At 39.8% G+C, this 12,818-nt stretch overlaps 1 non-coding gene across 1 annotated transcript; it reads right to left on the minus strand.

The window, feature by feature from the left end:
• Positions 1-12,455: 12,455 nt before the first annotated feature.
• On the minus strand, positions 12,456-12,562 carry LOC131254569 (small nucleolar RNA R71). Its single transcript, XR_009175689.1, has one exon. It is a non-coding gene; the product is annotated as a small nucleolar RNA R71 (small nucleolar RNA).
• Positions 12,563-12,818: the final 256 nt, after the last annotated feature.

The following is a 12,818-nucleotide window of genomic DNA, read 5'->3' on the forward strand; positions in this document are numbered from 1 at the left end:
TAAAACTTCCTTGGGCCCACATTAATGTTTATTTGCCATCCAATCTGTGGATAAGGTGGCATTGACGTGGATAAAAGGAAAACACAAATATTAGTCTGATAAAAAATTATATGGCGTCCAAGAAGCGATATGGTGTGGTCCATCTTAGATTTGGATTTGCTTTATATTCTGTACCATGACCTAAAATGATCTGAAAAAACGGATGGTCGGCATGGATATAAAACACATAAATTACGGTGGGCCTACAGTGCCGGGAGCACGGACGCCGATTAGCTACTGACAGCTTCTTCAGCCATCTTGATACTGATGTGATGTCACCAAGTTGTGGGCCGTAATATGTGATATGTTTTGTATCCAAACCGTTCATGTATTTGGAGAGATCATTTTATGGTATGATCCAACGAATGAGGCATATCCAAATCTCAAGTGGACCCCACCACAGAAAACAGTGGATATAGTGACACCCACCGTTGAAACCTTCCTAGGGCTCACCATGATATTTATTTGAGATCCAACCTCTCCATTAGTTCACACAGACATGTAAGATGGTAAAACGCAAATATCAGCTTGATGGAAAACTTCTGTGGCCCCAAGAAGTTTTTAATGGTAAGCGTTCAATCCCCACTGTTTTCTGTGGTGGGGTCCACTTGATCTTTTTATCTTCCTGATTCTTTCATTCATGCCTTAAAATGATCTATCAAAATGGATGGACGGTGTAGATGCCACACATACATCATGATGGGCCCACAGAACTCGGTGGCAGCACTTCAGTGGTGGCGATCAGCTAATCCACGTCCGAGGAGTACCATCCCTGATCCACCGAAGCCGCGTCCGTACTAGACGATTCCGGTACGCTTGTAATTATGAGAGAACGTTTGTCCGGAAGCTTGCTCTATTTTCTCAATAGAGAAGGTGGCGGGAAGAGGAATTATACCATAGCATTTTTCAGTTCTGACAAGTGGGGCCCATATTTCGATAATCTAGACCGTTGGTATTTTTTATCAGCCGCTGATAGGTGGCCCCACAATCATTTATTGTAAATTACAATACCAGCATTTAGATCATGTTGCCAAAAGAAAGATCCGTCCATATTCAACTGAAATAGGTACTGATATTTGTTCGTTAGGATCTTTTGATCATGGAATTGTTGGGGATTCACCATCAACGGTTGTGATCCAGGACCAACGGTCTGGATTACCGGATCATCGGCTTCAGGTATTAGAATTAAAGACACGTGTAGACTGTAAAAAGATACAAGCCACGTATCATATAATTACTGTGGCGGGGGATGGTAGTCGTCATCAGATGCTTGCGGTCGGGGATTCCCGTCCTCATCACGTGCCACGTCAGATCCCCGTGGCCCACCTTCTCCTCCTTATCGAGCGCCTACGGAATATATATCGGTCGGTGAAAAGCACCAAACTACGGTTTCAAAGAGTATTCGCACGCGTGTGATACGATGCAAGCATTTCATACACGTACGATGTTTTAACCATTGATCGGATATTTTAGAATATAAGAATTACGTAGAAAATACGTCAATGTGGTCCACTCACGACTCGATTTTGATCGTCGATTAATGATAATTAGTCTTTTGAGCGTCCATTTCTCTCATACAATTTTGGCCATCTTTATCTATAGACTGGATTGATTTATATAAAAAGTAATTTTTTAATATTTACCTACTTTATGAACGGTCAAGATCTTGTATTCTTTTCTATCTTGAAATTTTAACTGCGATGCTTCATGTCAATCTCAAGCGATCGAGAGATACTGGTGTTGGTACGCTTGAGTAGGGAATTATATCGTCATCGATGGGAGAATATGCACAGTATACTCTGGTTTTGAGTTTTTACAAGTGGGGCCCATCGTTTTAGTGGTCCAGACCGTTGGAATATTGGGTTCCAATATGGACGGACCACAAACAAAAAAATCTTCTCCATAGGACCATCTTATCCTAGTGATTGGTCGACTTCAATTACACGATTAACAAGAGAAATAAGGAAAAGGTCCATGATCGATGGATAGGATCAAATAACCACTCTGTATTTTAATCATCATCCATCCAAAGAAAGGATCCATCAAACCAATGGTCTGGATCACTGAACCATAGGCGTCAATTTGACCAATTTAAAAGCTGATTTTACTATAGATATCCTCGTGCGAGCATCATATTGTTCTTCTTCGCCAAGGAATTTTACCATAAGCCACCAGCATATTTGCACAATACATGCTGATCTTCAATTATGATAAATGGGTCAGATGATTCGTAAATCCAAACCATTGATCTGATTTTAACTAATTAGATGGACCATTTCACAAAAAATTTTCCAGATGGGATTTCAGAGGCCAATAAAGGACTATTTTTAATTGATTGTGGACCATCTTGTCTTCTTAACGGTTAGGTCACAAATATAAAAATCAAGATTGTTATATCTAAAATATTTTAAGGCATGGCCCACATACGGACGGAGATTATGAAACCAAAGGTCCCAGTTTTCAGGATTGAAAAGCTGCTGTGGTGTGTCAGTTGCGGGTCACGGATCATATCATTCTTCTGTGTGGGCCATGTGGCTTTCCCTCTAAGACTACGGTGTGCGTTCATCACCTTTCTTTAAGTGGAGATGAGTTCCTACCGTACACGTGGCATTAAAATATATGTTAATCCAGGCCGTCCAGATAGTGTTGCTTATTGTGGATGGCACATAACTATTTAATTGCCCACAATCAAGTGGACGGGATTAATGGTCAAGATCATGTGAGACAGGATTATTGAGCTACTGTCCATTGTTAAACGATCCTTGATTTGGGCATCCTTAGATATGCTTACAAAGAGTCACCACCATTTAAAAAACAGTAGCGGTTGCACAATGGAATCAAATGAAAGTGGGCCAGAAGGGCGTACGCCGATCATCTGTGGAAGACTCGATGGAGAATTTGTCATAGGGCTTCCTAGGACGTAGGGTGGGCCTCACAGTACTTTCCTAGGGAAGATGATTGCATGGTGACCCGGACCGAATGCCGCGGGATTTGATCGGGTCACATGCTCCTGTCATATATAAAGCTATTATGATATAAAGCCACGTTCAAAGCATGTTTGAAAGTTTTTCAAATTAAACTGGCCACATTGGTTACCATAGAATGTGACCCAATCAAATCCCTATTAACTGGGTCACCATACATATGCGTGTAACATTTGCATATAAATTGTATTCTTGAGCTATTTAAGCAATGCTATTTTGGATAAATAATCTAAGGCCATCATGTTTTGAACTAATTTTATTTTGTAATTATCAAATATTAAAATGAAACATGTAGTATTTATAGTGCATGTGTACATTGCCACTCGAGGCATGTGCAAATTAATAAAGATATATGTAGCTTGTGTGGGATGCTTAAACTTAGTTACACATGTGGCACAGGTTCGGATACTTACTCTTGCTGGGGTGGTAGAATTACGGGTTTCAACACCCGTAAGGGTTCGAGTATCCATAGGTGGTGAAATCCCACTACGGTGTGAGTGTGTGGGGGTGTGTAAAAAAATAATAATTGTGATACATGTTCACAAGAGATTGTGTTATGCATGTATTAAATTAGGGATAAATTTTTACTCTTTTTTTTGGGAGACATGGGATGGTTTGGATGTACACCAGATTGTGTGCACATTCTATCTTACATTGATAGTTTGTTTCGAGGCGGAGTGCCTATGGCTGAGACATAGATATACCTATGTGAGGCCCACAAAGATGTTTGTGGCAAATCTACTCCGCTCATATGTTTTGAAAGACCACAATACATAGGACAAGATTTTAAAAATCAGGTAGATCTAAAACTCAGGTGAGCCATACGAACAAAACAGTGAGAACATAAATATCCCCCATTGAAACCTTCTTGAAGTTAACCATGATGTTTGTATGCCATCCAAATAGTTCATAGGGTTATTTAGGTAACTTGTAGGAAAAAATATCATGTTGATACAAAACTTTTATCACCCTTAGGGTTCAATCCTCACTGTTTCATGTGATATATGGCTCACATGAGTTATAGATCTGCCTGATTTTTAGAATCATGTCCTATTGTAGTCTTTCGTAGTAGATAAATAGAGTGGATTTGTCATTAGCATCTCTACAGGCTCCACATGATATCTGTGTCTGGGTCATAGGCAATCTGCTTCCTAGTTTGTATGTGGTTTGTCCAGCATTCTTTTACATGAAAAAAATTAAAAAAAAAAAAAGAAAAAAAAGAAAGAGTAAAGCTTGATAAATGTGACCATTAAGTAAAGCTTGATAAAAGTTAGATAGACTATACATGTGATAAAAGTCTTACATCGGGTGTGTACAAGAATAATATTTTTGGTACATTCATCACATGTGATGAAAGCTCTACATGTTTACCAATCATCCTATTCTCACGTGCCACCATCGATCTTCTAATGTCTCACAAGACATGTATGCCACACACACACGAGCGTATATGTGTGTGTGTGTATACACACACACACACTTGTTTCAATCATCTCAAGCTCCTCACATATTTTAGCATTCCATGTCCCAAGTGCTTGGCAAACGGAGTATAGTGCGGTTAGCAGAGCAGATTAGGTGCAGCCCTTACAGTGGGGCCCACCTTGGTATATGTATTTTACATCCATGCTGACCATCTGTTTGCAAAATCATTTTAGGACAAGATACAATTCTCAGATGGATCACTATGTAGGAAACAGTTGTGATTGAATGCCCTACCATTAAAAGCTACCTGTGGCCCACTGTAATGTTTTAGATGTTTATTTACCATCCAACCTGTTGATAAAGTTACATAAATCAAAATCAAGGGAAAATAAAAAATGAAAAAAACAAATATCACCTTAATCCAAAACTTTTATAGCCCATTAATGGTCATTCACCACTGCTTCATGCAGAATGGTTCACCTAGGAATTAGATCAACTTTATTTTTGGGCTCATGCCCTAAAATGATATGGCAAAACAGATGGACAGCGTGAATATAAAATGCATACATCAAGGTAGGCCCTATAGTAAGCACGGCATTGTCTTGGGTGGGGCCAAGGCGCACCTAATCCGCTCCTAAGATTAGCCATTTATTGGGGACTTGCATAGCAGGTGCAAAACCCTATGTGTAGTACACAACTTTATGTACATTTTCATTATATCTTTAATAATAATCAACTATTGAAATTAATTTTTTCTTATTTTTCTCAATTCTTATACACAAATATATTTAATAATTAAAAAACAAGTTTTCTTCTATAAGTAGTGGACAAAGTATCCCGATTATAGATATGTTTGTGGGTCTCCCTCCTCTGTGGACGGTCGTCATGTGACCAGGCCTGGCCCAGTTGGTAAGGAACAAGCTCAGCTATTCTTTAGGGCTGTTAGATTGAGGGCAACCTTGATACTCAGGCCAAAGTTGCAGCACCACAGGATCAAAGCACCCGGACCCATCAAAAGTCTGGCCTGGCACCACCTTAGCAAGCTCATGGTCTGGGCTTGAATAATCTGTGGACCCACTAAGCCCATTTAAATATCTATTGCTGAGCTCATATTTATCCAAGGCCCAATGGATGTTTTTTGGACTTCACCTCAGTGATCAAAACTAAGTATCTTATGGGTCCATCATATATCATTCATGGTGAAATCCGGAACGTCTACTTAGTGGGCCTTTGCTCAATTAGTAAGAGATATTGGTGTTTTAGTTCCAATAAAAGTACATGTTAATGGGACATTTCTAGGATTTTTATTTTTATTTTTTTCCCTTTTGTTTCAACCATTTTGCATTCATGCAATTCCAATAAACAGGGTCTGTCAATGTGGAACAGTTCTGAATTCTGTTTGGAAACATGTAAGTGCTTCATTCATGTGATCATGTCACCTATATGTATATTTCACCAATGGGCTTTCCATGTATCAATCAAAGGCCCGGGAAGCTTGTGAATCAGTGCGGGCATGCCAACCGGACCATCGTAAAGAGCCAGCATGTTCGGGTCTCATTGCGCGCGCGTGCGCACACAAACACACATATATATAACATGGGCCTCTAAGAAAAACCCAGGCCCATCTATTGTGCGGCCCATAGGTAGCACCAGTCAATGTTGTCTATGTAGGGCTGGGCACGGGATGACTCGACTTGTCTGACTTGTTTAGACCTGACTTGACCTGAACCGAGTGAGTGAGTCGATTCAAACCGACTAGACTTCGTCCAATGCGAACTCAAATTGAGTCGAGTTCGGGTCACCCGGTAACTCGACTCAACCCAAAATCCGACTCAGTACTGACTCTGACTCGATCCGAAACCTGACTCGTACATATAAAAAAAAACTCAAATTTGATATTTCAGATCTGAGACGCCGCATAGCTAATGGAGAGGCTGCAATTCCAGCAGGTGCACCTAGGTTATGAGTTGTGATTTCAACCCACAGATACCTGACTCATCCAGCCCGACTCGGTGCTGACTCGAACCGACTCAGTACCTGTGATCGGGTCGGACTTGGTCCGGGTTAGTCCAACCTAGACCTGAACTCGGATCGGGTTATGGATGCTGGACTGGGTGCCGAGTTGGGTCGAGATTGGGTCAAGTCTATATCAAAACCAGGTCGAGACAGGTCAGCCCAAACTCGGTCTGACTTGACTCGATGCCCAGCTCAATGTCTATGGGCGGCTAAGAGGGCCCCAGGTACCCAGCTAGATCAACAGATGAACAGCTAACGAGATGCATAAATGTCGGACCAAAAACACACAGGCCCAGTGACAAAACACATGGGCCCAAAGAACCATACTGGCTGAAAAATAAAATCTACAAAGAGAAGTTTCCCACTACCTCTCGACCCCATCTTCCACTACACTTCAACCCCAAAAGAGCTTCCATGGCTGTCAGATCTCATGCCAGCCAGAGAGATGACCTGCTCATAAGGGTTGTAATGGGCTGGGTAGCCCAGCCTACCTGAATTTGAGCCGTGCTTGGACCCACCAGCTAGGCCTGCAGGATGGGCTTGGGCCGCACATGCATGACCCTATCTATTTTTCTGGTCGGGCTTGGGCTCGGATCACTTTAGCCCAACTTAGCTCGGCCCAACCTGACAATACGTGTACATCTCTTATATCCTAATCTAATCCTTAGGCAAACATTGGTGCACTTGATAATTTGATAGATTAGGAAAATTCAATGGAGAAATAGGGATTGTATAAATTTTTGGGCCACATCGGGTGTATGCAATACACACATCACAGTGGGGCCCATGCATCTTGATTTTTCAATTAGTTAGTATATGATCTGAATGTAAATAATCATTCTGCATGTTGCTTGTGTGTGTATGATTTTTCAATTAGTTAGTATATGATCGGAATGTAAATAATCACCTCAAAGCATGGTATTTTCGCTATCCAATTACATAAAACTAGTTAGTAACTTCCTTTGTGTCCATGTAACTTTTTGAGCTAGGTCAGGCATTTCTTTCTGTATCTCTCTCTTCTTAATGAAATTAATCTTGGATACTTCAAAATCATGAAACCCACCTTTTATGTGAAGAGTTTCTTCAATTAACTTCTTTAATTCTTTAGTATTTTCAAATTATTATTATTATTATTATTATTATTTTTGAATCTTTAGAAGTGAAGAGATTATTTTCTATATCAATGCTTTGATTATACACTTTGGTGGACTCAAATTAATTTTCCTCCTTTCTATAACACTAGAAGTGTCACAGGACCTTTCGCTTTGAATTTCATTCAGCTTTTCAAAATTGAGCTTAATAATTTTGTCTTCAAGAAATTCATTTGCTTCAAAATCAGTGTTTAAGTGTTTAATAGGTATTTGTTGTTCACCCCTAGCTTGATGTAGCCCAGATCAATGAACGAGAAGTTGCCATGCATCGACACTCGTATGAAAATGGGAGAGAAATATACTCACCATAGATAATCTCTTCTATTTCTTTTCTTATCTTTTTGCCGATTGGACTACATTGATACTCGGATTAATAAAATTAGTGATCAAACCATTATTTTTAATTTATCGATCTCTTATTACTTTTATTGAGAAACACGATCTAAGCTATTACTGTTGAAAGAAAAGTCAATATCTTCAAAGCAAAATGGATTCATTTTTAATGATTAACCATTCCCTTCATCAATTGCCCGATTGCTTTTAATAATAGGTGACTAAATAATCAAGCCAATCTTCACAAATCTAACAATAATCCGGGTAATTCAGCACATGCGGTTATAAACGTTTAATTTGATTTGACCTGAACACGACTCTAGCACGCCCCAACACCTATTGTACTCGCATATGTTTAATTGAAATTGAGTCATCCGTTATACATGTGGCCATGTGTTGTTGTTCTTATAAAACTCTACATTTCAAAAAAGTTCATCGAACTTATTCCAAACTTGGATGGATAAACCAACATCTCCATGTGTGCTCAAACATTCACACTTCTTTTTATCTTTTCAGAATCCTTTTCATATTCTATGGGATTTACCAACTTTTTCAAAACCGCTTGTGTTTTCTCGGTTTACCTTTTTCAAATTATTTTTATTATTCATTCTTTGACATCTTGACTTTATTTTCACCAATAATCTCTCAAAGGCCACAATCTTAGAGATACACATGCTTTAGTTATCTAAGTCATATAAATAGCTATTGTTAGCTTCTCCATTGTTACAACAATAAACATAATTAACACTTTCAAAAATGATAATTTCAAATATATTTTTTATTGCATCTATTGTTAGCAATTTAAACATTTTCTTAATCTACTCATCCTTATGTTTAAGATGAATACCAAGAACAAATTTTTTATTTTTTTTAAAAAGCACAATGAAAGTGTCACTAAAGCACATGCCAAATTGCTACAAAAAACTTCCTCTCAAATTGGTTCTTTTTCACCAAAAAACTTCTTCATCATAGCTTTGATATCACTCAATGGTTGTTGAGGGTCAAATATTGCATATCAGACCCATTTATTGCATGGATTTACAAGCATGACACCGTTTAATAGCCTAATTTAATTGAATTTGTGATGCAGGGCGTCTTCATGAGCTTGGACTGGGAAAGGACACTAAAAAGCATGGATTTACCGATCTGATGACACTAAAGCAGGGGACGGACTCCAGGGGATAAAGATCGAAGAAATTACACTCCAGGGATCTGAGAAAATCGAGAAACTGAAGCTCAAGTGGCCTGAAAAGTGTCCAAAATGCAAGATCATAGGGTTCCCACCATCTGATCAGTTCGAAACTTCACACGTGGCTTGAGGACCATAAATAAACCGTACACGTAAAATTTCAGCCCCTGGATCACTATGAAAGTGGCCCAACGGACAGATCAGCCCCTTAAATTCTTAAGTGGGGCCCACCTGATATCTGGATATTCTCCATTCTTGGTCTCAACAGTTGAAATGAGCTGACAAAACTGATGGACGGAACGGATTTCTCACAAACCATCACAATGAAGCCACATGTACATCGCACGAACACAAGTGCATGCACACTCGTTGTGCACCGGAAGAACTGGACCGGTCAGCAGGCGCTGACCCGATCCATCTCCTCAACAGAGACAGCGCGCACCCGCTGTCCGTCCGTTTTTGGCCTGTGGGCCCCACCCATTGTTCATATTGATGATCCAAACCGTCCAAGTACTTCAGGAGGTGGCCACGACCCTTACCTACATGATATTTCGAGACCATGCAAGACTTTGCAAGATCCCACCTGTTAAACGTCAGATGGACGGCAGTGAGAAAACTCTTATGGGCCACAGTATCGGAAGAAAAAAACATCTCCCTCTGCACCGAAATTCGACTGCAAGCTCAATGGACGGCATGGATTTCCAAAAACACCAGTAAAGTGGGCCCCACCACGCACCAGCGCCTGCTCTGCTTGCGTATGTCCGTGAAAACCGAAAACCGCCCGGCCTTCTCGGGCCGTTATGCATCCATGATGATGGTCGGATGCATGATCCAGACCGTCCAATCCTGTGTAAGGTCTGATATAACCACCTCCAAGAAGTCCAATTCTGCTTTTGGACAATCAGTCGTTCGAAATCTCTGTCCGAACACAAGATGCTTCTGCGTTTCTGCTGCTGCGCACGCTGCTGCCGCGCCTGGCTGCGTAAAGAAGAGTGTCTTCGCACCCTATTCCGGGTAGGACTCCCGGACGACAGTCCTGTATAAGAAGACGTAAAAGGGGAGAGAGAGAAACAGGTTCGGGGAGAGGTTCTGCTGCTGTGCACGGCTTGGGAGAAAGACAGGGACGTGAACAGAGAAGACTGGGCAGGAAGAAAGGCTGGAACGGCTGGAGCAGTTGCTACTGCTGTGTACGGTCAGGGAGAAAACGGGAGGAGTGCAGCTGTTTTGAACGTGAGGAAGAAAAAAAAAATAGAAAAGGAAGAAGAAAAAGCGAGAGGATTGAAGAGAGAGTGAAGGTTTGTTTATGTCTTCTTTTGTTTCCTTTTATTTCTTTCCTTCTTGTTCTTTTCTTTTTATTTTTTTCTATTTGTTTTGGGTTTAGGCCAATCATGAGTGGCTAAACCTCTTAGCTAGGGCTAAGAGGTGAAGCCTGTAGCGAGATGGGAGAGTTTATTCTATGCATTTAATTTAAAATTTCTGAACTCAATTTGATTTTTAAGTTGATAATTCAAGGAATATTTTCTCAGTATTTAATGGTCTGTTGTGACTGAAATTACAATGAATTTGCAATGGCTTTGAATATTTCTCTTTCTCTTTTAATATTTATGACGTCAGGGAAGCCTCGTTGTTCACCATCGTCTCCTGGGCATGGTAGGATGACAGCACCCCTTCCGATCTTCATACATTGTCGATTGGTTGGTAATTAGTTTAATCTGTTGTTTACTTTGTCTCATGGGCATGGTTAGATGATGGAATCCTTTCTAATTCATACACCTTTCATCTCTTGAAACCTATATCAATGGCAATTCAGTAAAGTTCCATAATTTGTGATCCTGGCATACGATCTCCCGATCTCCACAAGTGGATCCTCCGAATCCCTAGTTCCCGTCCTCGAATTCCTTAAAGTCTTAGATAATTCTTCCACAATTATTCCTTAATTTCTATTTGGTTTAGATCACATCTTAGTCTAGTTCTAGTTCTTCTTGGTTTCGGATAACGTACAGTCCCTGTGGATTCGACCTCGGTCTTACCGAGTTTATTACTACATCACAACCCCGCACTTGGGGAGTGAACAAGTTTTTGGCGCCGTTGCCTTACGTTTTTCTGAAATTAATTAGTTTTAGAATTAAGTTAGGATTAGGATTTTACTTACTTTAGGATAGAAGTTTTTATTTTATTTTATTCTATTTTAGAACTTAATCTGTTTTCCTGTTTTATAGGATCTGGACATAAGCTTCTAAATTGGTAATTCCTTCCTAATCTCTCTACTTTTTCATATTTTTAGAATTTAGGTTATTTCTTTCCCTTCTTAGAAATTAACTTTCTATTTTTGTTTTATTTTAGTGACTTTCTAATTCTGACACTTTTAGAATCTAATTTTGTTTCTTAATTTATTTTTAGAATTTTCTGTTTAGAAACTAACCTTCCTATTTTGTAGGCCTTTAAGATAGAAATCTCTAATTCGGTACACTCATTACCTAAGTTCTATTTTTCAAATCTCTTGTAGTAATTTACTTTTTAGTTTAGGACTTTCTTAATTTAATTTAGAAATTTCTACTTTCTTTTAGGAATCAGTTTACTGTTATCTTTCTTTTAAAAGATTGTTTTTCTCCTTTTTAGAATCTAACTTCCTTTTGTTTTATTTTGCAGGTCCTTAACTTAGGGGCATCAATTTGGTAATTTCTTTCCAACTCCCTCTCTCTTTTTCCTTTTTAGATTTCCTTTTCCTTTCTTAGGATTAGACTTTGAATTTGATTGAGGGCTGCGAGTGTTTCATGCCCAAGTGGGCCCGTGACAACACTCGACGTCTCTTGACTGAAGGAGGATTAGTTGAGGGGTTGACTATCCATCGCAGGATTAGACACCGCTCGAAATCCCCTGAGTTAACTGAAGTTATGGCTGAAGACCAACCTCCTCTACTCCCACCCAGGGTGGAGGATACCCAAGATGAGAATGAGGTGCAACAGGCACCCCCGCCTCGTACTTTACGAGATTTTCTACAACCGGCGGGAGTGAGTACGCCCTCATGCATGATTTTTCCTGAAAACACAGGACAAATGGACATCAAGCTAGGAGTTATCCAACTCCTTCCCAAATTCCATGGACTTGAATCTGAAAGTCCATATTTACATTTGAAAGAGTTCGATGAGATAATAGCTACATTATGTTTTCCTAATGTATCTGAGGATACAATTAGGGTGAAACTCTTTCCTTTTTCCTAAGGGCTTTGAGGGTAATTCACTGCGTCCTAGATCCATTGGCACATGGAACGATATGCAGAGGGAATTCATAAAAAAATTCTTCCCACATCATAAAACGATTACCCTCAGAAAAGCGATAATGAACTTTGCCCAAAAGGAAGATGAAACATTCTTTCAATGTTGGGAAAGGTTCAAAGATTTGGTCAGTTCATGCCCACAACACGGATTTGAAACGTGGCGCATTACAAATTTTTTCTATGATGGACTGACATCTTCCATGCGCCAAATGGTCGAGACAATGTGTAATGGAGAGTTCATTAATAAAGATATCGACGAGGTATGGGACTACCTTGATAGTTTTGAAAAACACTATCTTGGGACTATTACCCAAAGTCGAACACCACGTCTAGGCCGACTCAATTAAAGGAGAAAGGTGGATTATATCTCTTGAAAGAAGAGGATGATCTCAAGTGTAAAGTGACTA

The sequence above is a fragment of the Magnolia sinica genome, chromosome 8 (genome assembly GCF_029962835.1).
Source record: "Magnolia sinica isolate HGM2019 chromosome 8, MsV1, whole genome shotgun sequence".
Lineage (NCBI taxonomy): Eukaryota > Viridiplantae > Streptophyta > Magnoliopsida > Magnoliales > Magnoliaceae > Magnolia > Magnolia sinica.